The sequence below is a fragment of the Hermetia illucens genome, chromosome 3, assembly GCF_905115235.1.
Source record: "Hermetia illucens chromosome 3, iHerIll2.2.curated.20191125, whole genome shotgun sequence".
Taxonomy (NCBI): Eukaryota; Metazoa; Arthropoda; class Insecta; order Diptera; family Stratiomyidae; genus Hermetia; species Hermetia illucens.
In genome coordinates, this window is record NC_051851.1 from 13868897 (window position 1) to 13895052 (window position 26156).

At 45.1% G+C, this 26156-nt stretch overlaps 1 protein-coding gene across 3 annotated transcripts in view; it reads right to left on the reverse strand.

Annotated features, from left to right (window-relative positions):
* LOC119652524 overlaps window positions 1-26156 on the reverse strand; it is a 122833-nt gene that overhangs the window by 27201 nt on the left and 69476 nt on the right. The window lies entirely within an intron of this gene.

Consider the following 26156-nt stretch of genomic DNA (forward strand, 5'->3'; position numbering starts at 1 on the left):
TGGGTTTGGTTTGGCCGACAGGGGCCCGTCTTCCTTACCGTCACCTCAGAGTACCACTCTCAAATATAAAAAGTATGTCAGCACCCAGCAAACACGAGAAACTGCCTTTAAAGCTAAATGCTCAACTTGACATGACCTTGTTAGTTTGGGTAAAAAAATACACCCAAAGTATTCCCCCGACAACGCCACGGATAAAAACTAACCACATGACTACGACCTTTGACTATCGCAAATGATTTACGATTATTTTCCGGAATGTGTGCACAGACAACGGTATCGAGACCCCCAAAACCCCAGCGATATAAGGTAGACATTCAGGACCAAAGCAAAATGAAATATTGGCGGAGAATACGCCGAGCAGCTCACGGGGAAACCGGCCGACCATACCGCGATCTGGTTTAAATATATTCTATATCCCTCTGTTGACATCGGTCTTGAAAGGGACCACTATCTGATGGCGACACATCAAACTTGATGGGGTCCACGCATTAACAACATTAAATCCGCTTTGATATCCAAAACCTGGGAATGCAAATACCTCAATATTAACAACAAGTTGAGGCCGCTCCGTATCAGAATATCCTGGTCAATAACAGGCGAAAAACCTTTGGTGAGCATGAGAAAACTTGGTAAAGTTGTTGATCAAAAAGCGGGCGTACTAGTGGATAGGTTATACATTAAAAAACAGTGACAACTTCATCGCGGGTTATATTATACAGTGAAACCCAATATCCCAAGATGGCCGCGAGGGTGTTTCCACATAACTTTGGTACATGGCGTGGGACAGTAGAGCAACAATGCACACTTCGCGACAAATACTTGAAGGAGTTGAAGCATGAACCCGAAGGTGCTGGTGCGTAGGTATCGTCAATGCGGTGTACTCTGGGGTTTATAGCGGTAGAAGTTCAATTTTCAACCCCATCGCCAGAGGGAAAGCTCTTCAAAGCCAATGAAAGCTGGTGGCGGTCACCTCAAAAAGGTATGGTCGTCGAAGTAAGGTTTTTTGATATCATCATGGTATCATGGTCAATTTTGAATTTTCAAAAAAAACAGAAAGTTCCTTCTCCTCTACTAATCCTGTTAGAGAAATGTTTCGGTCACCCCCCCCCCCCCCCCCTCGTAAAACGCCACTGCGCCTCAACATGCAGCGACTTTCATTTCAGGTTTTAATTTTATACCCGATTCCCAGAGGTCAAGGAGGGTTCTTTCTCTTAAATCCCATTAGCAAATCGCAACAGTCGTCCCCTTTGTTCATGGGAAAGTTGGATCCGCCAACCAATCAACCGCCTGGGTGTGGCCCAGAGAGCGGGACGATAAAGAGAACATGTAGGAGAAAGGAAAAAGTCCTGCCCCCTTTCTACTCCTACTTAAAACTTATAGCAGAAACTGGTCCTTAAAAAATTACGGCTCTCCAAAAACCGGCTATTTTTGCGTCATTAATAATTTTATTGACAGAAAATCATCGTCGCGATATGCAAGGCGGCTTACTGCCCCTTACCCCCTACCTTTCAAGGCACCATAGTCTTCCAACGGGAGATGACCGCTACAATTCTTTAACAGTATTAGAAAGGAGTGCCCTTCTCCTCAGTTCTATATCATCATCATCATCAACGGCAAAACAACCGATACCCGGTCTAGGCCTCCCTTAATAAGGAACTCCAGAGATCCCAGTTTTGTGCCGAGGTCCAGCAATTCGATATCCCTAAAAGCTGTCTCGCGTCCTGACTTTCGCCATCGCTCCATCTTAGGCAGGGTCTGCCTCGTCTTCTTTTTCTTTTTCTACCATAGATATTGCCCTTATAGATTTTCCGGGCTGGATCATCCTCATCCATACGGATTAAGTGACCCGCCCACCGTAACCCATGGAGCAGGATTTTATCCACAACCTGACGGTCATGGTATCCCGGTTCGTCGTTGTGTAATCTGTCCAGTCCGAGGCTCCTGTTGTGGCTTCGTAGCAGGTTGTTTACCGTGTAAGGTTGTCAGCTCTACCCAACCCCCAACCTGCAGGACCAGTTAGTACAATTTGTCCCGTGTTTCGGCGCGGGAGACTCGCCTTCATCCGTCTCCGTCTGCAGCTTTTCGTTAAAAATGAGCTCCAAACGGTCACCACGTGGAGGCGGAGATAGGGTTTGGTAGTAGAGCTGTTGGTGTTGGTTCAACAGGCATTTCCCAGGTTTTAGCTCCATCGTGGATACCAATCCACGTTTCGCCCTGGGACCTATGTTACCCTTTGACACAGTAGTGAATGTGATATCGACAGTGCCCCAGCTGTGACAAGCTGTCTATATACTGGTGGACGGAACGGACCTACGGAAGAAATGTCATCAGCTCCACTGCTTGGCACAAATTTTACACGCCAGCGTGGAGTCATGCACCATAAAGGCAGAGAATTGGTTAGGAACAGGAGGAAGAACCTGGTCAACGAGGTGAATGAGGACCCCAGGGACTTCGTCACAACTCGGGGCTCTTCGGGTGGATGTCAATGGCGCGGGAAGCGACGTGGATTGCCAATTTTTCGCAATATAAAGCTCGAAGAAGCGGTCCTTACCGTGAAAAACAAGAAGGCGCCAAGTGCTGATGGCATCTCGGTGGAAGTTTACAAACTGGTGTTGTGCTAACTGCCAGACTTGCCGTTCTGGGCGTCTAAAGCTTCCTTGAAGGAGGGCATTTCTCCTTGTTGCTGCCAGGTAGCGAGACTCGCGCTGATCAGCAAGGGAAAAGTAGACTCGGAACTGCCATCTGCTTACTGACCGTTGGGTATGCTTGACACGGCCGGAAAAGCGCTCGAAAAGCTAATCAGCAGTAGACCTGCTGAAGCGATGCGTGTTGCCAAGGGAGTTCGGGTTCAGAACAGGGAGATACACTATGGATACTGTTATGGAGGTCGTGGTTCGGTCCATCGAGCCGAAGCATACAGCCGCCGGTCTCGACGGATATTGCTCCTTATAACGCATGATATCAGAAATGCCTTCAATTTCGTAAGATGGACAGATATGTTAGGCACATTAGAAAATTCATTCCACGTGTAAAGCTATCTCTTGAGGATACGCTTTGACCACTAGTTAGTTCTATATATCCTCTTTTTTCCCTCCCTCTCCGGGGATGGGGCTGACAAATCAAAGTTTACAGTGATGATATCAAAATACCCCCAACCCCCCTCTTTGCAACACCATAGATCTTTAAGGGGGGTACCACCCCGATCTTTTAACGGCATTTGAGAGAGAGAACCCCGCGTCTCCTTTCATACCCTTCCTTGCTCCTACTCCCATACTGTTCAAAATTAAACATCATGCTTTGAAATGAAAATAGCCCTTCTTTGATGGCTTTTTAAGGGGGGTCTACCTCTTTCTTCTTCATATCCTCCCCATTCTCTTCCCTTCTCGGGATACATTCGAAAATTCAAACTTGAACATGTTGATGTAGGAAAAACCTCACTTTGTGGGGCCACAACTTTTTAAGGGGCGGAGACTATCATGAATTTTCATCGGTTTTGAAGAGGGAACACGTCCTTCCCTCCAGGGATAGGGTTGAAAATTGAGCCTTTGCGAACTTAGAGACCTTTGTATTCAAATGATTTGACTTATGACTGTAACGACTAAAGAAATTCAAGTTGATTCCTTCAATCATCGAGTTCATGATTTTTTCGCCAGAATAACTGGTTCCCGAAATACTGACAAAACGAAAGCATTGTAAGTCCCATATCTTAAATAATTTTTCTCAAAGATAAGAAAAAAAATTGAGATAAATTGAAAAATGATAAATGGCACGATTATAAACTAAAAAATCTCTTTCGTCGTTATCACCTAATTATATCTCATCATAAATATCCTCCGTGACATCATTCAAATATCATAATTATTATCAAACAGAAATATCTTTTCGGAATTAGATTGTTTCGATACAGAAACGATTCATCATCGATCACAATATTGACGTTCCTGGGATCATTGACCATCCATATGCGTTCACTGAGGAATTTGCAATTAAAATTAATGGTCTGAGACTGAATATCTTACTAAATGTCATGCCGAAAATATAGAACAGACTCGTATCTTTAAAATATGATACTCAAAAATCTATAAATATTTCGTGGAATGAGAAGTATCCACTGCAATAGTTGAAGGCATATGGTTAGAAGTCATCACTTGTCTGAAGGATCGCGGCGAAGTGCCAAAGGGCTTGGAACTTTCACTGAATGCACATCGAATGTTTAGATACTGCGCGTGCAGAATATAGATACATCGCATGAGATGAGTTTGGATTCCGAAGCATAATTACTGCGTGTAGGGGAAGTATAGATAGTGGTATGCCCAATTTAGACTGCCGCATTATTGCTTCAAGTAGTTGGTTACAGATGTCCTTATTGATGGGATGATGTCAAAAGATAAAGATAGGAATGAGCTTCTGATACTCCTTCTGGAAAGTCATGGGAGGTCACTTAGGCAAAAATATCGCAGAACGCGTATGGGGCTTACTTGGCCTGGCCTGGTCCCACGCAGAAGCTAATCCCTTCCATCTGCACAGCAACTCCACAATGCAAAAACCCTGCATCCCGTCATCATCCTTTCACTACATGTTTGCAATAAAATTGTTGTTCGATCAAGCGTTAAGTCCGGCAACAACATAATTCTCTAAACTAAACAAAAATTTCAGGCTAGATAAACTTGTATATTTTTGAAGTGGCGTTATAAAATCACCATGCAGAAATCGCAAATGTGCAGTTCTACCATCTAAATTTAGATGGTGATTTTTGATGGAAATGCAATTCGTTCGGAGGAAGATTTTATGTGCGGAAAACTCTTGAAGCATGACTGCAAGCAATCGTGCATTTATATAAACCACCAAATGTTGCCTCAAGGGTGTCTAAAATTTTTCTTCAAATCACGTTCGCGGTGAAGTAGTTATTCTGAAATAAACTCATTCTTCAACGTTTCCATATTTTATGGATCATAAATATATTTTATTAATATTGGGAAAATGAGGTTTCAATCCAAAATTTTGTGGTAAGTATGAAATATTTCAATAAGGATAAAAACGAAGGTCCTTGAGAGGACCTTAAAATACTGCAGTCCAAACAGGTATAACATAACCAACAACAAACAAGCGGGAGCCCGCACCGGACACAGGGAGGAGTTGGGAGGTCAAGCTCAACATTGCAAAGACCACAACCCACAAAGGTCCTTCCTCGAAAGGCAAGGACCATCAGGAGGTCAGACTTGACGAAGGAGAGAGGCCCCAGTGGGGCAGATCCTGAACAGTATCTGCAATATCTGAAGGAAGGCTTGAAACCAAACGAGGCTCTTGAGAAGGCTCAGCACAGATCTAAACCTTCACTATCGGAGCCAAGCGAGTAGAGGGCAGCCCACAAGAGGGGAAAGGTTCCAAAAAAGCCAAAGCGGAGATCAGGGGTAAAGTTGACAGACCCATGGTTAGCTATATTAATCCGGTAAAGAGAATCCGACTGGTCGTAGTGCCAAAAGAATTTTCAGAGCAGGAAACTGAGGTGTTCATCATCTTGGGGATCTGTGAGGGATGGATATGTCCAACGGTATACCCTTTCGACCAGGTTTTATACCAATAGACTGGATGAAGAAGAACATGACAGCATGGTTTAGGGGCGGGCCTGCTGGCGGAAGGGGCGCACATGATAAAGCCGCAACACTGTAGACACAAAATCTCCCAAGTCTACTAATTGTTCAAAATAAATTAGAAGCAGGCCAAGCAAAATCCTCGCGACCAGGGTAAATTACCGATCCGTAGAGGCAATTAAATGACATGAGTGTCTTATCAGTTATAGATATGTATGTACACAGGGAGAAAGCGAGGAAAGGTACTTCGGAGGGCACATCCAATTAGGAAGAGAAACTCGACGACCTAGACCTGGATCTTGTAGAACTCAGAAACTGTCATGCCGGAGGAGGATACTCTGACATTGGAAAAGAGCTCTAGGCATTAATGGAACCAATGGCCATGCAGTTACTTCGAGGATAACTTCCAAATATAATGTTGGAATAGCGCTGGCTCAAGAACTTTGGGCATACCGGGGGCAGATTCATGGTCTACAAAGAGGAACCCTGCTGCAGGTAATTTGGATCCCTCTTACGAAAAAATCAAGAGCTCGCTTCATTCTTCAATCCAATTTAAAATATGTATCTATGTCTTTCAGAGTTCCTAACTCGAGACCTCGTGGCTATCCAATCTTCATTGGAAACTGGAAGAACTCGTTAGGTACCCGGATATCACCGGAGTTAATCATTGAACCTGTGAAGTTCTGCAAGACGAAGGCACCACCACTTCTCTTTGGCTTCGATACCAATACCCATCACGAGAGTGGGGGAGGACAACAGTAATCGAAGAAACAAGTATCTCCTTGAATTAACAAATACATAATATAGGGAGCACACCAACATTCGTGACATGCACTAGGTAAGAAGTACTAACCATAGCTCTACGGAATACTTTGATAAGCGATCAAGATGATCAAGAATCGGAAGGTGTCGAATAAGCCCTCTATAACGGATCACAATATAATCAGTTTTGAGATTGACTATGAAGTGAAAAGAATAGTAAGGAATGCCAGGGGGGGGGGGGGGGCAGATTGAGACTTCTATGGAAGACGCCTGAACAATAATTGGAACTGGAGACAGTGGTGGAAGACCTGAACAAAGTATGACGCAGAGTTGAAATATTTGGGAATTACACTAAACCAAAACTACTCTAAAAGATACATGTTGGAAACATGACAGATAACTACAAGAGCTCTGATGACCCGCACGTCCATATCAGGAATAGAGATGCACCCCGAAAACACTACATTGGATACACACTGCAAAATAAGGTCAACGATTAACTATGGGGCGGTAATCTGCTGCTACGAAAATTGACTTGAGTGAGTATCAGTGGAGTAATGGGGACATGCCCAATGGCATCTCTGCAAATACTTATGGGATTACCCCCTCGCAGTTGGCAGGTTATCTTTACCCTAGGCGAAACTATCAGTCATAAACTAAATTCCATGCTGAAATTTTTTCGAAGAGATTTTTTGTTAGGATAGCCTTTATGCCGAGAGAAAATTTACATTTTGAGGATTGGTCAGGAGAAGTAGCGGCAACTGAAACTCTTCTCAAAATAATTACCGCGAATTCAAAAGGAGAATTGCCGGGTTCAAGGTAAGCATAAAAGCAGTAACAACAAAAATGCTGAGAACATAAAACACACCTGCAGACACCTAAGCACCAGTATCTCCGGAGTTCAACCCCCATAACCGCCCCCATAATTATTTATAATTTGGATCCCTCTTGCAAAAAACCAAGAGCTCACTTCATTCTTAAACCCAATTTGTAACGACAAAGTGAGATTGGGGCAAAGTTTGGAGAAATCGGAGCTTTGCAAAACCGAAGCGAAGAGGGACTCATTTCTAGAGCGTCGAAGGTCGAAATGGCTTCCTCAGACCAGCAAGAAATCGCAGTAGCTGTTTGTCGGTTTTCGGATGCGGAAAATCTTTGATGGCAAGTGCATTGTCGAGATCAGTACAAATCGGCCCATTACCAATGATGTACCCCAAATATCGAACCTCCTTGATAACAGACTTCCTCTTGTCGGTGTTAAATGTCAAGCCAGCCCGTCTCATAAAGAAAACCACTTCGACTAAGAGGAACAAGTGCTGGTCGAGGGTCTCTGTGATGAACAACAAGTCATCTAAATACACAAAGACTTGATGTGAGCAAGGATGACTTTGTCCATCAGTCGCATTGCGAAGCCCACACCGCATGGTCACGAACTGATAGAGTGGTCGCCCTGGAACTGTAAAGGCAGTCTTTCCACTGGATGCCTCATCCAGTGCCTTCAGCAGACGACAGAAAATTCCCTCGATGAAATGTAAAGGATATGCGTCCTTCACTGTGACACTGTCCATCTTACCCGCAAAAAGACACTTTACCCGATTTCACTTCTGGGGTGACCGGCGAAGGTCAGATGCTTCGCGATTCCTCGTTGACTCCCAGAGCCAACATCTGATTAATCTCTTCATAGAAGAGCTTCTCGATAGCGGGAGAGACTGAGAATTGTCCCTCTTTATCCTGGACGAAACGTTCCAACTAAATGTTTGATGTCTTTTTTACCCAGCGCCGCAACTTGGCTCTAGTTGGAACTGGACAATCGCAAAGGAAATGCCTGAGGGTTTGTCCTTCCTTTCCGTAACTTTAGCAATGCAAATCTGATTTTTCATCGTGTCTGGATATCGAATACTAGTCGACTCGACTATGAATGAGTACCTGAGTCAACTCAGGGTAATAATCTCGGGCGAGCGTAATGCTGACCACATTGTCTCCTTCAGTGTGCTGTTGTGTAACGTTACGGTCTTAAATGAAGTGATCGAACACACTAGAAAGTCCCGATATAGTATGAATTGTTGCGCCAACGATGATTATCATTATTAATTTCGGCTGGAATATATTGGCGAATCCAGGGGAACCATACGATATGGTCATATTGTATGTATCCGAGAAAACAAACGCACCGACTCCGCAGATGCTCTCTGACCCTCCGGAGAAGAATGTTGTACGGTCTAGTCCGTTAGTAATGGCTAGAGATCCCGAGGTACTTCGTCTCTGGCGTAAGGCTATACTGCCCAACACCACTCACGTAACCGTCTTTAATGTTGATGCTCAACAGGTATACCTTTTCCCCGTCCCCCTGTGGCAAATTGCAAAAATGCACCGTTTCTGTAGAATATCAACTACCCGAAAATATTACATTGGTCGACCTTCAAAAACAGCTCTTTCAAAGGAATAAATTCAATTCTTGGAAATCTGCGCCTAACAGTAGCGTAGACAATCCATGCCTGCTCAACACGGCTCCGTTGAGACCTCAAAAGTTGAAGCCGATCTAACTATCCCGTCAAACCTACCTTCGTCTAACATCTTTCTAAATGAATGAGGCATAACCTTCACCCGATGATAGAGGTGCTACGCAGCACCTCACATCATCCTGATGAGGTTCCTGGCTCGACTCCAACGCGTTTCCCCTACGGCTCTCACCGATGGCGGTCACTGCAACATCGTAAGCTGTACCTGCCATCATTCCGACAAGGGAACAATTTACTCCAGCGGTCCACTGCTACAAGCCACTTTACCACCATGTATCATCTCGTGTTCTGGTAGGTACATATACCTACGACCTCGAGACTATCGCGTAACCTTCCTGCAGGCCACAGGGAAGCTTCATCAGACCGTATCAAAGGAACAAACTGCAAGAAAATCTTTGTCCCGCCCGCTTATTTCGGCGACTAACAAACCAAACCAACCAAAATTAGAGTTACCTCAATTAACCCACCCTGGCTTTCCAACGACATGCCCTCTGCGTTTCTAAACCTGACTAGATAGATTTTGGATTCTTAGCTATCCCGCCTTTCGGTGTATCAAACCCTGGGCAGGCCTAGGTAAGGCAGTTGGCGGAAACGGAAACTTTATTGATTTCACTAACTTTAAAGCTCCGCAAAACCTCAGCAAAATCACTGATTACTTAGTCCAGAAAGGAATATCTGCCCAGTTTTGAGGCCGCAGTGACATGCGGAAGCTTCAAGCCTTTCTGGTCTCACATCTACCACACCCGTAGCCCTTCCACCTCCATCCATTGTTTAATTTTTCCGTGCGTGGTAAACTGCTGCAACGAAAGTTCGTGCATTGAAAACAAGTAGTAATTGGACGGAGGGAAGTCCAGGAAATAAGGCGCGTAGGGGAACGATTTCCAACCAAGAGCTAGTGTTTTTCTTCAAAGTCGTTTAATGGACGGCGGCGTTGTCCTCTTAAAAAATGTCTTCACCGTGTCGCTGCGCTCATTGTATCAAATAAGCAAGTTCCTGCCAGTAATGCTCAGCCATGGCTGTCTAACCAGGTTTCAGCAGCTCGTGGTACACTACACCCCACTGGTCAGCCAGGTGTACAATATCGCCTTCTGCTTAAAGCGATTGGTTCTTCACACGGATGTGGAAACCTCACCCGGCGGAACCTACGATTTCCCCTAGTTCTTAATGTGAATCCCCTTCGCTTTTAAGAAGTATAACATTTCCGCTTCTTCGTCTTTTCAATCGAAGATAATGTGCTTGCCAATTCTAAGCTTGTTCTCATGTTGTTGTTGACTTTTGGATAGATTTCTTATTCCTTGTTCCTTCTCGTCTTCCCATCGTCCCCTTAGCCCTCAGTTTGTAATTGTTCACCTTTTCTATTTTTGAATTAAAGTTAAAAATCAAACCTATTCAAAAGGTATCCATCTCAACTATTTATCTGTGACTTAATCTTTAAGAGAAGCTTCTTTATATACTTCGGCTCAATTGCGTGAAAATGAACTCAGCTTAAAGGTAATATCACAAAATGATGTCACCCTAAAATCTAATATCACATCACCATCACCGAGCGCGATCCAAACATATTCAAACATCACTTGACATCACATCACTTAACTAACACCAATTAAAAACTCAACACCACAACATTATGTGATGATGATATTACTTTCGTAATAGGTTAGCAATGCTTCCCCATTCATTACCTGCTTGACACATTTTACTCTACAAACGTAGTAGACGCAGAGATTATCACTCTAGTGGTAAGTAATATTTGGTGATATCGGCTGATGAGTGTATCATGTGATGCTGGTGATATAATATCACATGTACGGTTAGAGTAATGAAATTTGATGGATGTGATATCATGTCAGGTGTCATTTTTTCCAGAAAGTGCAGTGATATTGCCCTTTTTTCACGCATCTCTAGTTTCCATAAACTCTTGAAATATTCAGAATAGAGAAGAGTTACATTTCAGGATTTCCCAGTTAGTACTCGACAACAATTTTTCAATACGTTTTTATTTAAAGTGAAAATCGATGATCAAATTCAATACCAAGAAACCATGTTATTGTTTGCATACCGATGAAGAGATCATCCCCTAAGGATTGCAAAACAGTACCAAGAAATCTACCCACTATCTTTAAAGTCGTCAAAACACCGAAACCCGTTCCAAGAAAGTACCACCAACTGCATCTTTTCACTATTGCGCCAGGTCATGCATCCATCCATAGTATATTTACCTGAATCAACGAAACAGTACCCGGAAAGTGGCTTCTGATGGCACGAACAAATTATCCAAATGATCAATAATTATTCTTCTTGACTGGCAAATCCAAACATCCTGCTAGGAATTTACAAACTGCTTGATTACTTTCGCCGCGTATATCTCATAAATCTGACGAAGACGAAGATATAATACATACAGCAATATTTTGCACGGTAGACATGTGTAGCTCCCGAAGGGGGAGTGTGTAAATGGGGATGATTCAAAAATAAATTATTGTAAAAGACCAATGAGTCTTGAATGTCGTGTTTTTCTGGAGCATTAATTTCTTACTTCAGAGATTCAAAAAAAAGATGAACTAAAAATAGGATTCACTTGCGATATGGTAAAAATACAGATAATGTCCATGGCGGTGATAAAAATAGTAATGAGGAAGATTTCATAAATCAGATGTAATTGCCTCGAAATATGGCAGAATTAATCGTACAAATGGGGGACATGTATTGCATATAAAGACAAAAAATTACTTTACTAATTATCACCTCAATTTATGCAGGAAATATATTATTGAAAGTGGACAGCTGGAATGGAAATATTCTTTAAATAAAAAGGTGGAAGGAATGTAGTCTCAAATAAGGTAGGTGTCAGCACCTCAAGGAGACATAATACTACCACTTGAAACGGTAAAATCCATGAGTACGATATCTTTAGGGCCTTAAGGAGAAAATCCCGACCCGGGGTGAAAATTATACGGATCTAGGGAGAAAATGATACAAGCCCACCTATTCTCCTTTTTTATACAAATGTCTTTTTCGGATCCCCGAGAAAACTCCGAGCCCGAGGACCCTTCTCTCGTCAAGCCTGGCTATGGCGAATGATGCCAACTTCCCAGAAACTCCCGAAAAGCCTATACTCCTTAAGATAGATAATAATAATAATAATCGTTGGCGCAACAATCCATATTGGATCAGGGCCTTGAAGTGTGTTAGAGCACTTCATTCAAGACCGTAACGGTACACTAGGAGGCAATGTGGTCAGCATTGCGCTCGCCCGAGATTATTACCCTGATTTGACTCAGGTACTCATTCACAGCTGAGTCGACTGGTATCCGACGTCAAATCACGATGCAAATTCCACTGCCACCAGTGAGATTTGAACCGCGACCTTCCGTATGACAGCCTAGTGCTCTAACCACTGAGCTATCCGGACATATCTATCCTTAAGATAGACTCGAAATAAAAATAAGAACAACTGATTCCCAAGGAACCGACAAAAAGTAGAAAAGGGGAAACGTCCATCAGGACTCCCCAACCTCAAGATGAAACGCTTTTCCCTCATTTCATCTCTAACGTCGTCGAGTATTCGAAACTGGATGGGAGAAGCCCAATTCGACGATAAGATCAATCGGTTTTCCACCTCAATCGGGGTAGTAATCACATCTAGCACGGAAGTCGATCAATCACAGGAAGGGGCCTTTCTAAAGATTGAACATCAAGAAGGCTTGTCCGTTTCCAAATCAAACCTCCGGACGGACATCAATCGAGTCCGATGCACTATCTAAATCGGGGATTGTCTACAAAATAACTCCAATTATCAACTATGACCTTCTGAGCCATATACGTAGTAGTAGAGCAACCAGCTTTATCTGGTACACTTTCGTCGCCTTTCCTACCGAAGTAAATTCCACAATCCGCAATAAAAAAAATCCCCCTTCAGTACGATGTGACTTATCCAGTCCCCAGGGTGGAGCGAGGAAGGAAAAAGGAGGGGGAGTGGGATGGGTGACATGGTGGAGAAGGATGGGGATCAGAAGCTAGGAGGGGCGAGAAATAGGAAGATTTATAAAAAATTGGGAGTCGGAGTAACTGCCGGTCTACCTTGGGAATCAAACAGACGGTTTTCTGATTAGAGGGATTGGAGGATCTTGGGAAACAGATGAGTCCGAAGGAGATTATCTTCAACGATCTCAAACTTCATGTCCTTGGAAACAAGAGGATTGGGATGGGACGCTCTTTCAGGCGGAGTCGTTCCATTTGGGATGGGGAATTATCGGACCAGAAAATGAAGTCGAAAATGAGAACAAAACGGCTTAATTTTTTTGGGAGTAGAAATATTATATTTTCGGATAGGAAGGCACCAGTTGCACGAATTAGTGCCTTTGTTATATGAGGGACGTGGGAGAGGCGGGAATTCATTGGCACTCCGAGGTATATGACCTCTTTCACAGTAGGAATAGGATCGTCGTCGATTTTGAGTGACAGAGTTCTGATGTCACTCTACCTTTCCGGCGTCATTCTCATGTTTCCATGGAATTCGAAGGTCTCGTATTTGTCAGAATTTCAGGGAACTTTTTTTGGGCAAAATAATGGTAAAGCTTATCTGAATAACAATTCAGATGAACTTCACCATGGAAGATGTAGTTGGTAGAAGTATAAAGGACACGGGTGTGGAGTGATTTTTGGATGTCTGCGGTAAGCAGGAACAAAAAAGTTGCAGAAAAGACTGAACCCTGAGGAATGTCGACGGGACAAGTATAGGACAAGGAAAGCTAAGAATTAGCTTACAGAGGTGCGGATGCAAATTGAGGACCTTGGAAAGCTTATGCGCGAGCTTTCCTTAGGTCAAGAAGACAGGCTATGGTGAGTGTCCTCCGATTGATACCTAGAAGAATATCAGTCTTGAGGACAAAAAATGGGTTTTTAACCGATTGTTTAGGTCGGTTGGCGGGAAGCCGGGAAGAGTGCTATTAGAATCACTGTACTCGTTAATGAGGGATTTAATGGTATGCTCAAAAATGTTTGGTGGGGGAAGATATCCTATCTGAGATAGGCCTGTAGCTATCAGGATAAAACGAGTTAAGGTTCTTTTTTGGAATGGAAGCAATGCGCGGACTTTTCCAATCGGCGGGGAAGTGGGCGTTGAGAAGGCAGTGGTTAATGATTGAAGTAAGTGTGATGGATATTTTGGGAGCGAATTTTTTCAAACTATGGAAGGGATAATTTTTTGACGATCATCCTCGTCTTCCACTCTCTAAGCAAGGTCAGGGATTCTTAAGATTTCCGTACGAGTGGAAGTTGATAATCTGAAATAACTGCGGGTGCAGCGAAAAGTAGGGAGACCGCTAAGCCCAGCAGCTTTACTCCGTTTGAATGCATTCATGGATGAACTGACTTCTCTTCTGCCTGGATGAACAGTACGTTTCCACATATTATGATAACTAACCATTTCATCCACAAACGGAGGAACCTCCACGGAAGTAATACAGTTAAGAATTAAGGTGAAGTGTTCTTTCCACCTTTTCAGTTGGTCGTCATCGTGGATGAAAAGTCGACCTTTGGCGCCCTTTACAAGACCATTGAAAGATTTGCGACCATATGCAAACTCTTCCGTAATACGTTTCGAGCGTGTTAGCAGACAGCTTTCAACCCCTTCCGTTCATTGATGGGGTACCAAGATTCCGCAGTTAGCCAGATCTTAAAACGCCCCTTTGAAAGAAAGCAGGCCGTCGGCTGCGAAAAAAGAGCATTTTTGATGGCAGTTTCCTGCTCATCGATATTCTCAGGCGAACATTAGGGAGTCGTAGCTTCTCAAACTTGCCGATGTCAGTGTCTCTCTTGTTACGCACTTCCAGGGGACAAATTCTAAATCTACTGCTGATGGCAATGTGGTCGATCTGATCGTTCGTACGGCGTTGGTAAGGTGAAACGTAAATGACCTTATGGCAGGCCCTGTGCTTGAACAGTGCACCACCAATAAAGAGACGCTGGAAGATGGAGAAATCCACGCAGCCGCAAAAACCGGTTCTCCCTATCACATGTGCAAGCAAGGTATTGTCAGATCCCTCTTTGGCATTCAGATCACCCATCACGATTACAAAGCCACCTTTAGGAAGCCTGCATTTAGCCTCGCAGAGATGTTTGCCGAGTAGTTGAGCGGATGCTAATCTTTTTGTAGGAGATTAGAGGCAGATGATTCTCCGAGTGTGACGGCCAGAGCACCGTTGACGCACGTAGTCTTTATAAAATTTCTGGAGCCAATCGCAAAATTTCGTTTCTCACCAAGTGCAAGCTACTAGAGCACTAGTAGCGGCAAATACGAAGCACATGGTATTTAGCAACTGATGGCCCAGAGTTCGATTCCTCCGAACTGAGATGCCAGAAGGTGATCGTTTAGCAATTTCGCATTGCACGACATTCTATCTGAGAGGCATTTGAAACCACTCGCTGCTAGTTCTTAAGGTACGGAAGTAGAACAACATTGGACGGAAGATGATCAGTTGTCTCATAGTCGTCCAGGACAGAATATTTCTTTCATAACCTTGACATAATCAAACATTTTTGTCCAAAAGAGTAATATGAGTTTCAATACATAGCCAGTCAAAACATGGTGAGCTAAAACAAACTTAAACATTTATTACACTAGAAGGAACCCCTTTAACTTCTAAGAATGTCTCTCGGGGTCACGACAATATGCTGCTTTTAACGTCTGAATGTCCATTTCAGGTTAAAAACAAAGAAACAGGCGAACCGCCAATTTCATTGTTCCGCTGGTTCGCAGTTTTCTCATGTAATAACTTTTCAATTATTACGGGCAGAAAGGATTTACGGAAAATATTTACACACAAATTTATTGAACCGAAAAAATCACAACGAAGAGGTCTGAAAAGCAATCAAAAGCAAATCCTCCCGGAAAGGTCCAGAACAACATCCAAAAGTGATTCTCTACCAAAAGGTCCAGAGCAGGTACTAATAGAAAATAGAAAATAACGCCATACACACATCAATTAACAATCGACAGTCATTACCGAGCCATAATATAACAAACCAATTACTCAAAGCCAAACATTTTCATCCCCATATTCACATGCAATCCGAAATAATTTTCTATCCCAAAGTCAGTCCAAAGCCTGTCCAGCCCAAAGCCAAACACAGTCCAAAGCCAGTCAAAAGAATAGGCAATGTGTTATCACATTGCAAAACATCACCTATCACAGAAGTAATATCATCATCCTTCTGTAATATGGTGATATTAGGTAATGCAGTGATGTTGGTTGATTCTGTAATGTTTGATAATTTTTGAATCGCGCTCGGTGATATTAATGTGATATTACAATTTAAGGTGATATTATTTTTGTGATATTACACACATCGAAAACCGAAGTCATAAAACTATCTTATTTGAAATAACATTTTTCAGTGACTCTTCAGGGTATATTGGTATAAAATATAAAGCAGATAAAAAGCTTTATTCTGCCTAGTAGATTATATTCTTTGTCTTAAATTAAAAATCAACGAAAATTCCCAATATACCCCAAAATGACGAATTCTACAGAATCGATGCAATTAATAACGTAAACAACCATCCATTTGTATCGCAAACATATTCCATTAAATAAATTTAAAAAAATAAATTAAATCTCTTCCCGAAAAGCCTAAACTCCTTGAGATGGACTCGGCATAAAAAGAAGAAGAACTGATTCCCCAGGAAACGACAAAAAGTAGAAAAGGGGAAACGTCCATCAAGACTCCCCAACCTCAAAGGGAACGCTTTTCATTCATTACATCTCTAACGTCGTCCTGTATACGAAACTGGATGGGAGAAGCCCAATCAATCGGTTCTCCGCTCCAGTCAGGATAATAGCCACATCATCATCATCAACAGCGCAACAACCGGTATCCGGTCTAGGCCTGCCTTAATAAGGAACTCCAGACACCTCGGTTTTGCGCCGAGGTCCACCAATTCGATATCCCTAAAAGCTGTCTGTCGTCCTGACCTACGCCATCGCTTCATCTCAGGCAGAGTCTACCTCGTCTTCTTTTTCTACCATAGATTTTCCGGCCTGGATCATCCTCATTCATACGGATTAACTGACGCACCCACCGCAATCTGTTAAGCCGGATTTTATCCACAACCTGACGGTCATGGTATCGCTCATAGATTTCGTCGTTACGTACGAGAGATAATAGTGGAGTGGAAATCAAATCCACACCGAATCCTTTTCGCAAGAGCTCGAGGCTTGAATGGTCGCCACCGAGGGCAACGTTACCTGTCAAATAGCGTTCCCTTTACTGGAAGAACGGATAAACGAACTCTGTGAATTCACCAGTGATAGTACATCTACCAAAGTATCAGGGCTCTTATACAAGGAATTACGTATCCCTATATTAGAACAAAAGAGGAAAAAAATGTCCAAGCGGGATGTGGCCAAGTCCAACGGGAAACGCTGGTGACACCTCCTCAACATAAGGTAGGTGAGAATTCCTGTGTTCGGATTAAAGACAGCATTAGTGGACCTTTAGGTGCTCTGCAAGAAGAAAAAAGCCTCTCCGCCGATGAAGGCTGAGCCCGCGAAAATTCTTGAAAAAGTTGGTACTTCTACGATTAAGGTCTTAGCATTGACAAAAGGGGAAGAATCGGCGGTTCGTAAATCCATGCAGTTGACAAAAGTGGACAGTAGAAAGCGGCAAAAGGGCATTGAGAGGATCCATATGGGAATAATCATTATTTCCAAGAAAGAAAGAGGAAATGTCCTACGGTGATATTCTTTAGAAGATAAAAGCGGAACCAGAAATGGCACACTTAGGTGGTTAATCCCAATAGACGCATTCGAAAGGGGATCTAATGTTGGAGCTAGATAAGTTCAGCGAGCAGTTGTCGGATAGCTTTCACGGCTAGCTGGAAAAGGTGCTAGGTGCGCAAGCAGAAGTAATAGGAGGTTATTATGACTGCAATGAGGAAGATAAAGGCATATGAGAACGCGACGGTAATCTATCGAAATTATGGTAGTGCTACGTAGACGCGGAAAGCAAGCCATTTAACAAACAATGCCACTTCCGGGAATCAGCTTTGTAAAGCCAACGGCATCCTAAAGGCGTATCTAAAGCTATTGCGCTGACCCCAGGTCAACAATTGCGTGATAGGAAGAAAAGCTAGTCGGCTGGGTGTTGTACGCTAGAAACTACAGACCTCAAATTAATCCCGCCAATTTTAACGCATGGACCTTGGAATAGGAAAACCGGGAGATGTACACCAGGGGCCAAATCCTACTTGCAACTTTCACTGAACTGGACATTGTACACACCCAGCCATTCCCATCTTCAGAGGTGTCTAGGTAGTTCGTTAGTGAGAGGAATGGTGTGACGGGTTTCTTTCTTTTTAATTATTTACGTTAATCAATGATTCTTTGGTGGTCAAAGGGTAGTATAGGTCCCAGGGCGAAACATAAATTAGTACCCACGATGGAGCATAAGACCTGGGAAACGCCTGCTAAACCAACACCAACAGTTCGACTACTAAACCGTATCTCCACCTCCACGTGGTGACCGCTAGAAGCTGCACACGGAGAAAGATGAAGGCAAGTCTCCCCCGTAAAAACGGGACAAGTGTGCGAACTAGTCCTCCATTTTCGCTCCCTGTACAGACCGAATGCCAGTCGATATCCTGTCCCAATATAGGGCTAATATAACCGCGTTGCAGGAGATACGTTGGACAGGGACCGGTTCCCTGAAGAAGAGCCGCTGCACCATAAATTATAACGGCCTTCCAGTGAACCATGTGCTCGAAGTAGGTTTCTTAGTCAGCCAATAAATTAAACCTGCTGTTATTGGCTTTGAAAACATAAGCGAAAGACTATGCACTCTGCGCTTGCGAGGCAAATTTAAAAATATAAGCCTCCTTGAGGTTACCGTCCTACAGAGGAGAGTGCAGAATCGGAGAAGGATAACTTCTTCGAGACAGTTGAACAGACCTCGAGGCCTGCCCCAGGTATGATATCAAAATCATACTTGGGGATTTTAACAGCCAAGTAGGGACGGAGCCCGTATTCAGGCTATGGGAGCTATAGCTTACAACAAAATACCAATGATAACGGACTGTGGATTATTCAATTAGCAGTGTCACACGAACTGGTTGTTGGAAGTACATTGTTTGCGCGGAAAGCGGTCCACAAACATACGAGGGGCTCTCCAGAGCGACCACTTTCAACCAAATTGACCACGAGTTGATCGAATGCCGCCATCTCGCAGCCCTGATGAATGTCAGAACATACAGGGAGCCAATATAGACTCGGTTGACTATCTCGTTGGTATGCTGCTCCAGGCTCGAATAACAACACCACCCAAAATCCCCTCTGACAATTAGGTGAGAGTTAACACTGAAGCCATCCTCAACACAGCCCTCCGCAACACCTATAAGAGGGAGATGGATGCTGCAATAACCGCAGTCAACAAAGATCCTGCAGATAAAGCATCAACAAATGATCTTGACAACCACCTGAAGAACGTCATCATTGATACGGGCACAAAGATACTTGGCCCTAGCCTCAAAAAAGTCGGAACGGCTGTTTTAACGATGAATGTAAGCCAGCAACGGAACGGAAGAATGCTGCATACCGAATAATGTTGCATTCACAAAGGACGCGGGCACACCCAGAGACTTATCACGAACTCCGGCGAAGAAGTGACTCCGCAGACGGAAAAAGGAAACTTGGGAGAACCAACAGTCACAGACCTGAAAAGTATAGGGAGCAACCCGAAAAGTATACTGAGCAACCGCACCAGGCGCGCAAGCTTTACCAACAAGTCATCATCAACGGCGGAACAACCGGTTTCCGGTCTAGACCTACCTAAATAAGGAACTCCAGACATCCCGGTTTTGCGCCGAGGTCCACCAATTCGATATCCCTAAAAGCTGTCTCGCGTCCTGGCCTCCGCCATCGTTCCACCTCAGGCAGGGTCTGTCTTCAGGACTTCTCGGACTGGATCATCCTCATCCATACGGTTGAACCGACTCGTCCACCGCAACCTGTTCAGCCGGATTTTATTCGCAACCTGACGGTCATGGTATCGCTCCTAGATTTCGTCGTTATGTAGGCGACAGATAAGCCACAACTAGCACGAAAGTCCCTCAAGGCGAACTAACTGATCCTGAAGGGCCTTTCAAGAAACGTAATATCAAGAAGGCTTGCCCGTTTCCTATTCTACCGAATCAGAACTCCGAACGGACACCAATTGAGTCCGATGCACTATCTAAATCGGAGATTGCCCATAAAATTACTCCATATATCAACTATGACCTCTTTGAAAATTCTTGTGACCACCGATCTCGAGCTGGAAGAAATGTTCTCCCCGCTCGAGAACGCGGTACGGGCCCTCATATGGAGGCTGCAGCGGCTTCCGGACGGCATCCGTTCTGATCAGCACATGCGTGCATGTGTCCAGTTCCTTGGGCGAACAAGCAGGTATGGACGAGTGTCGAGTGGGTGGTGGCGCCTTGATGCGCCGGAGATTGTCCCTCAGCAGACGCACCAACCCCGACTCCGTGAGACCCGATCTCTTGTCGAAGACCGGATCGCTTGGGAGTCTTGGGTTCTCCCCGTAAACCAGCTCCGCGGGGCTGGCAGCAAATTCCTCTCGGCGGGTTGTACGAAGGCCGAGTAGGACGAGAGGCAAGACTTGCGTCCAGGACGGGTCGTCGCGTGCCATAATGGCGGCTTTCAGCGTCCGGTGCCAACGTTCCAACATCCCATTGGATTGTGGGTGGTATGCCGTAGTCCGCTGGCGTTTAAAACCAAGGAGTTTGCCTAACTCGGAGAAAAGGGTGGACTCAAATTGCATTCCCTGGTCAGTGATGACCACTGCAGGGACGCCAAAACGAGGTATCCACTCTCGACAGAGGGCTTCAGCACATGATTGCGCCGTAATGTCTTTCAGAGGTATTGCCTCAGGCCACCGCGTGAACCTGTCGATGATTGTGAGGCAATACTTATAACTGTGCGAGTCTCGCAAAGGCCCTATTATGTCGAGGTGTATGGTGTGGAAACGCTTGGTAGTGCGGGGGAATGAACCCACTTCTTTCCTAACATGCCTGGAGACTTTACACTTTTGGCATGCGATGCACTCTCTGGCCCAGGAATTAATATCCTTGTTTATGGAGGGCCAGAAGTATTTTCCGGTGACTAACCGGTTTGTTGTCCTGATGCCGGGGTGCGCCAAGTCGTGAACTGCGTGGAACACTTCCTTGCGAAATGTGGCCGGAATGTATGGCCGAGGTCCCTTTTCCGAGTCTTCGCAGCAGAGCGAGAGGTTTGAGCCGAAGATGGGCAACTCCCGAAATTTATATTTGGGGTTGGACCTGAGGCTCTGAAGTGCTGCGTCATCCACTTGCGCCTTGGCAATAGCCGAGAAATCGAGTGAGGCGGGGATGTTGACTTCGGAGACACGAGACAAAGCGTCAGCAACAATGTTGTCCTTCCCGGACACGTGCTGGATGTCCGACGTAAACTGGCTTATGAAGCTCAGGTGTCGAAGCTGACGAGGGGACGCTTTGTCGGGCTTCTGTTTCAAAGCAAACGTGAGAGGCTTATGGTCCGTGAACACTGTGAACGGCCGGCCCTCTAGGGAGAAACGGAAGTATTTGATGGACAGGTATGCGGCGAGCAGTTCGCGATCGTAGGTGCTGTAGTTCCGTTGAGCGGGATTCAACTGCTTCGAGAAGAAGCTCAACGGCTGCCAAACTTGGTCCACCTTTTGGTGAAGGGCAGCACCTACTGCGATGTCAGAGGCATCAACAAAAACGGCTAGGGGTGCATCTTGCAGAGGGAATGCCAAGAGCGTAGCGTCAGCCAGTTGTTGACGAGATTTGTCAAACGCGCAGATAGCCTCTTCAGACCACACGATCTCTCGTGTGTCCTTAGTTTTGGGGCCAGACAAGTACGCGTTCAAAATGGACTGGAGATGGGCGGCCTTGGGCAGGAAACGACGGTAGAAGTTTAGCATGCCCAAGAACCTCCTCAACTCCCTCACTGTCTTTGGACGCGGGAAGCTTGTTATCGCTTGCACCTTGTCTGGGTCGGGCTGTATTCCTTCAGGGGAAATGAAATGGCCGAGGAATCTCACCTGTTGTTGAAGGAATTTGCATTTCTCAACGTTTAGGACTAAACCGGCCTCAAGGAGACGTTGAAAAATGCACTCGAGATGGGCTAAGTGCTCAGACTCAGTGGAAGAAGCGACCAAAACATCATCCAAATATACGAAACAGAATTCGAGGTTTCGCAGGACTGAGTGAATGAACCTTTGAAAGGTTTGCGCCGCATTGCACAATCCGAAAGTCATTCGGGTGAACTCGAAGAGTCCAAAGGGTGTGCATATTGCCGTCTTTGGAATGTCTTCAGGAGCTACTGGAATTTGGTGATAAGCCTTGGTTAAGTCCAAGGTCGAAAAGATGCGGCAATTCGCGAGGTGATGCGCAAAGTCGTGGATGAGTGGAATTGGATATCGGTCAGGAACAGTCTGTGCATTTAGCCTTCTGTAATCCCCACATGGGCGCCATTCGCCGTTTGGCTTAGGGACCATATGCAGTGGGGAAGACCAACAGCTTTTTGAGGGCCTGCAGATACCCTGTTGAACGAGTTGTTCAAACTCTTTCCGTGCAATTGCCAGTTTCTGAGATGGTAGAGGACGCACCTTCGAGAAGATCGGGGAACCAGTAGTGATAATGTGGTGCTGCACATTGTGCTTCACTGGTTTGGAGAGACTACAGTTGGTAGTAATCTGGCTGAACTTTTGGAGAAGTGCCCGAACACGAGAGTCGGTAATGTCTTCTAAAAGAACGGAAAGATTATTGCCTGGATGAGATACCATATGTCCCGACGAATTAAGGTTGGTCGTGGAATCTATAAGAGACTTGTTTTGCAAGTCCACCAGCAATCCATAGTGACACAGGAAGTCTGCGCCTAGTATGGGGAAGCTGACATCCGCCAGGATGAAACGCCACGAAAACGTCCTACGCAAGCCAAGACTCACGTCCACTTGCCTATACCCGTACGTGTTTATGCGGGAGGAATTTGCTGCCGCAAGTTTGAGCGGTTGAGGGAAAAGTTGATGATGCTGGGGTACGGGAAGGACCGAAACCTCCGCACCCGTGTCGACGAGGTAGTTGCGCCTGCTGAGAGGGTCGTCATCCGACGGTGGTTGAACGGCCGCCAAGGTTGGGCGTACGTACACCTCCTGAACCTGGTCGGCCGTCGCTGCCAGTTCCTCCAAGGAACCGGAGACGCAAGCGAGGATCGCCTGGGTGCCCTCCGGGAGCCGACGCAGCCAGAGCGACTTGATGAGATCGTCGCCGATCTTGCTCCCACCCAATTGCCTCATTTCACGAAGCAATTGGCTGGGAGTTCGATCACCCAACGTTAAACCCGCCAGCAAGTGGTCTAATTTTGCCGACTCGCTTGCCGACAGGCGCTTGATCAACTCGCTCTTGAGCTGCACGTACGATGTCGACTTCACCACGTCGGACACCAGAAGTATGGACTCTTCGTCCAGGCCGACCACCGCGTAGTTGAAGCGGGTCGCGTCCGATGTGATGCCGGACATTTGGAATTGTGCTTCCAAATGCACGAACCACAGCTCGGGGTTCCGCCGCCAAAACGGAGGAACGCGTACGGCGAGGGCGGTCACTTGTGGGTCCGATGGGCCTGGCGCGTCTTTATTGTCAAACGACATTTTTCTTAAGTACGAGATGTAGACGCGGTGAGTTTATACTGAATCACGGTGAACTTTACACCGACACGGCAGGCCGCACCCACAAATGCACGCACGAAACGAGAAAAAACGAAGCGGACGCTATCCAGCGCAGACCAAAAACACCACCAATGAGAATGGAGGACTCGCGATGCTAAATACCTGCACGCCGTCTCTTGCAGCGATTTCAATTTTTTTATTACTATTTTTTTTAACTAAATAAATAAATAAATATTATATATAAATGAATAATAATTTCACTTAAGTACAACTCCTTGACGGCGGCGCTGGTCGAGTTTGTCGGCTGTAGCTGCGGCGTTGGCGATGCTGGGGACGTCCGTTTGTTGCTGTTGTTGATCGTTGTGGCAATGATGACTAGTCCGGTGCGTGAAAGGTGTTGTGCAGGAGGGCGTGCGTACGGGAAGTCGCGTAAAAATCTACTTCTGGAGAGGGTCCGACGTGTGTCGCGCAGTACACTGTGTGGTCTTCCTTTCTGAAAATATTGGCGCAGTGGTGAACGATTCTGCGCTATTTTAGGCGGAGTGGTTCTATTTGGGATGGGGAGCTATCGGACCAGAAAATGAAGCCGAAAATGAAGATTTGTCGGATAAGCTGGTTATAGCTTAATTTTTTTGGGAGTAAGGATATTGTATTTTAGGATAGGATACAGGGACCTGATGGCATCATTTGCACGGTTTAGTTCCTTCGTTATATGAGGGACGTGGGAGAGACGGGAATTCATTGTCGCCCCGAGGTATGTGACTTCTTTCACAGTAGAGATAGGATCATCGTGGATTTTGAGTGACAAAGTTCTGATGTTACTCCACCTTTTCGGCGTCATTCTCATGTTTCCATGGAATTCGATGGTCTCGTATTTGTCAGAATTTCAGGGAAGTTTCCAATGGGCGAAATAATGGTAAAGCTCATCTAAATAAGAATTCAGACGAACTTCACCGTGGGAGATGTCCTTGGTGTAAGTATAAAGGATGAAGTCATTCTCGTATTGAAAGATTCAGATAGCATACAGGTGTGGAGTTGATTTCCGGATGTATGCGATGAAAAGGGAGAAAAGGGTAGCAGAAAGGACTGAACCCTAAGAAATTTGGGGGGGGGGGGGGCAAGCATAGGATGAGGAAAGGGGCTGTTGGATATTGACCACGGATTATCGCCCGTTTAGGAAGCTAAGAATTAGTTTACAGAGGTGTGGATGCAAATTGAGGATCTTGGAAAGCTTTCCTTAGGTCATGGAGACAAGCTATGGTGAGTGTCCTCCGATTGACACCTAGAAGAATATCAGTCTTGAGGTCAAGAAGTGCGTAGTCAACCGATTGTTGTGGGAAAGAGTGTTGTTAGAATCACAGTGCTCGTCAATCAGGGATTTAATGGCTCACTCAAAAATTTCGGTGGAGGAACATAGGACTGACATAGGCCTGTTGCTATCAGGATGAAACGGATTAAGGTTCTTTTTTGGGATGGGAAAAATGCGAGCACCGTGGGAAATTGGGCGTTGAGGAGGCAGTGGTTAATGGTAGAGGTAAGTGAGGTGGAAATGTTAGGAGCGCATTTTTTTAAAACTATGGAAGGGATCTTATCAAGGCCCACTAACTTATTGTTTTTGGAGGCTGCCATCACAGCATCCACCGTACTTGGCCTGACAAAGTGGATGGGAGGAACGTCAACATGTTCATCGGGATGGAAAGAGAAGTTGGGAGGAAAGGTTTCGACTAGAATTAGGACGTTAAAAAGTCAGTAAAGTTTGGAGTTGGTCTAGGGATTCGCTCACAACACTTCTGAAGCGTTGGTCACGGTTGTGGAGGGTGCAGTGGTGCGCTTCACGGAAGTGATTAGCTAGGGTGTTCACATTTTCGGGAGTGGAAATATTTTGCGGAGGGATAGTGGTTTGTTGGGTCGATTTGCCTAAACGAGGGCAACTTTTCTTGAGTTTTCCGAGGGTACCGGGGTTCAGTTCTATATTGGAAAGGCGTTTGTGAAAGTGATTGGTGTGAAGAGTTAGGATTCTTTCGCGGATTGACCTGTGATAACTAGCCATTTCATCCCCACAAGCAGTGGAATCTCCCCGGAAGTGATACGGTTAAGAACCATGGTGAAGTGTTCTTTCTATCTTTTCAGTTGCTCGTCATCGTGGATGAGAAGTCGACCGTTGACGCCCTTCACAAGGCCAACGAAAGATTTTAAACCAAATGCAAGCTCCTTTGAAACCGCGTTACGTCCGCCATCACTCGCAGCGGTCAGTGGAGCCTTCAACCCTTTCCGTTCGTCGATCCGCTTCCAAGATTCCGCAGTCAGGCAGATCTTATGATCCCCCTCCGAAACGAAGCCGACGACTTGTGTAGTCGAACTAGAGCTGGGACATACAAGCAGTCGAAGTTGATCTTTGGGGAGTCGTAGCTCCACAACCTTGAGATAAAAGGCGGACGCAGCACAAGCGAACGTAGGCGAATATCAGATGTTGTACTTTTTCGAGGCTGATGTCAGCGCCTCTCTTGTTACGCACATCCAGGAGATAAATTCTAAATCTACTGGTAATCGCAAAGTGGTCGATTTG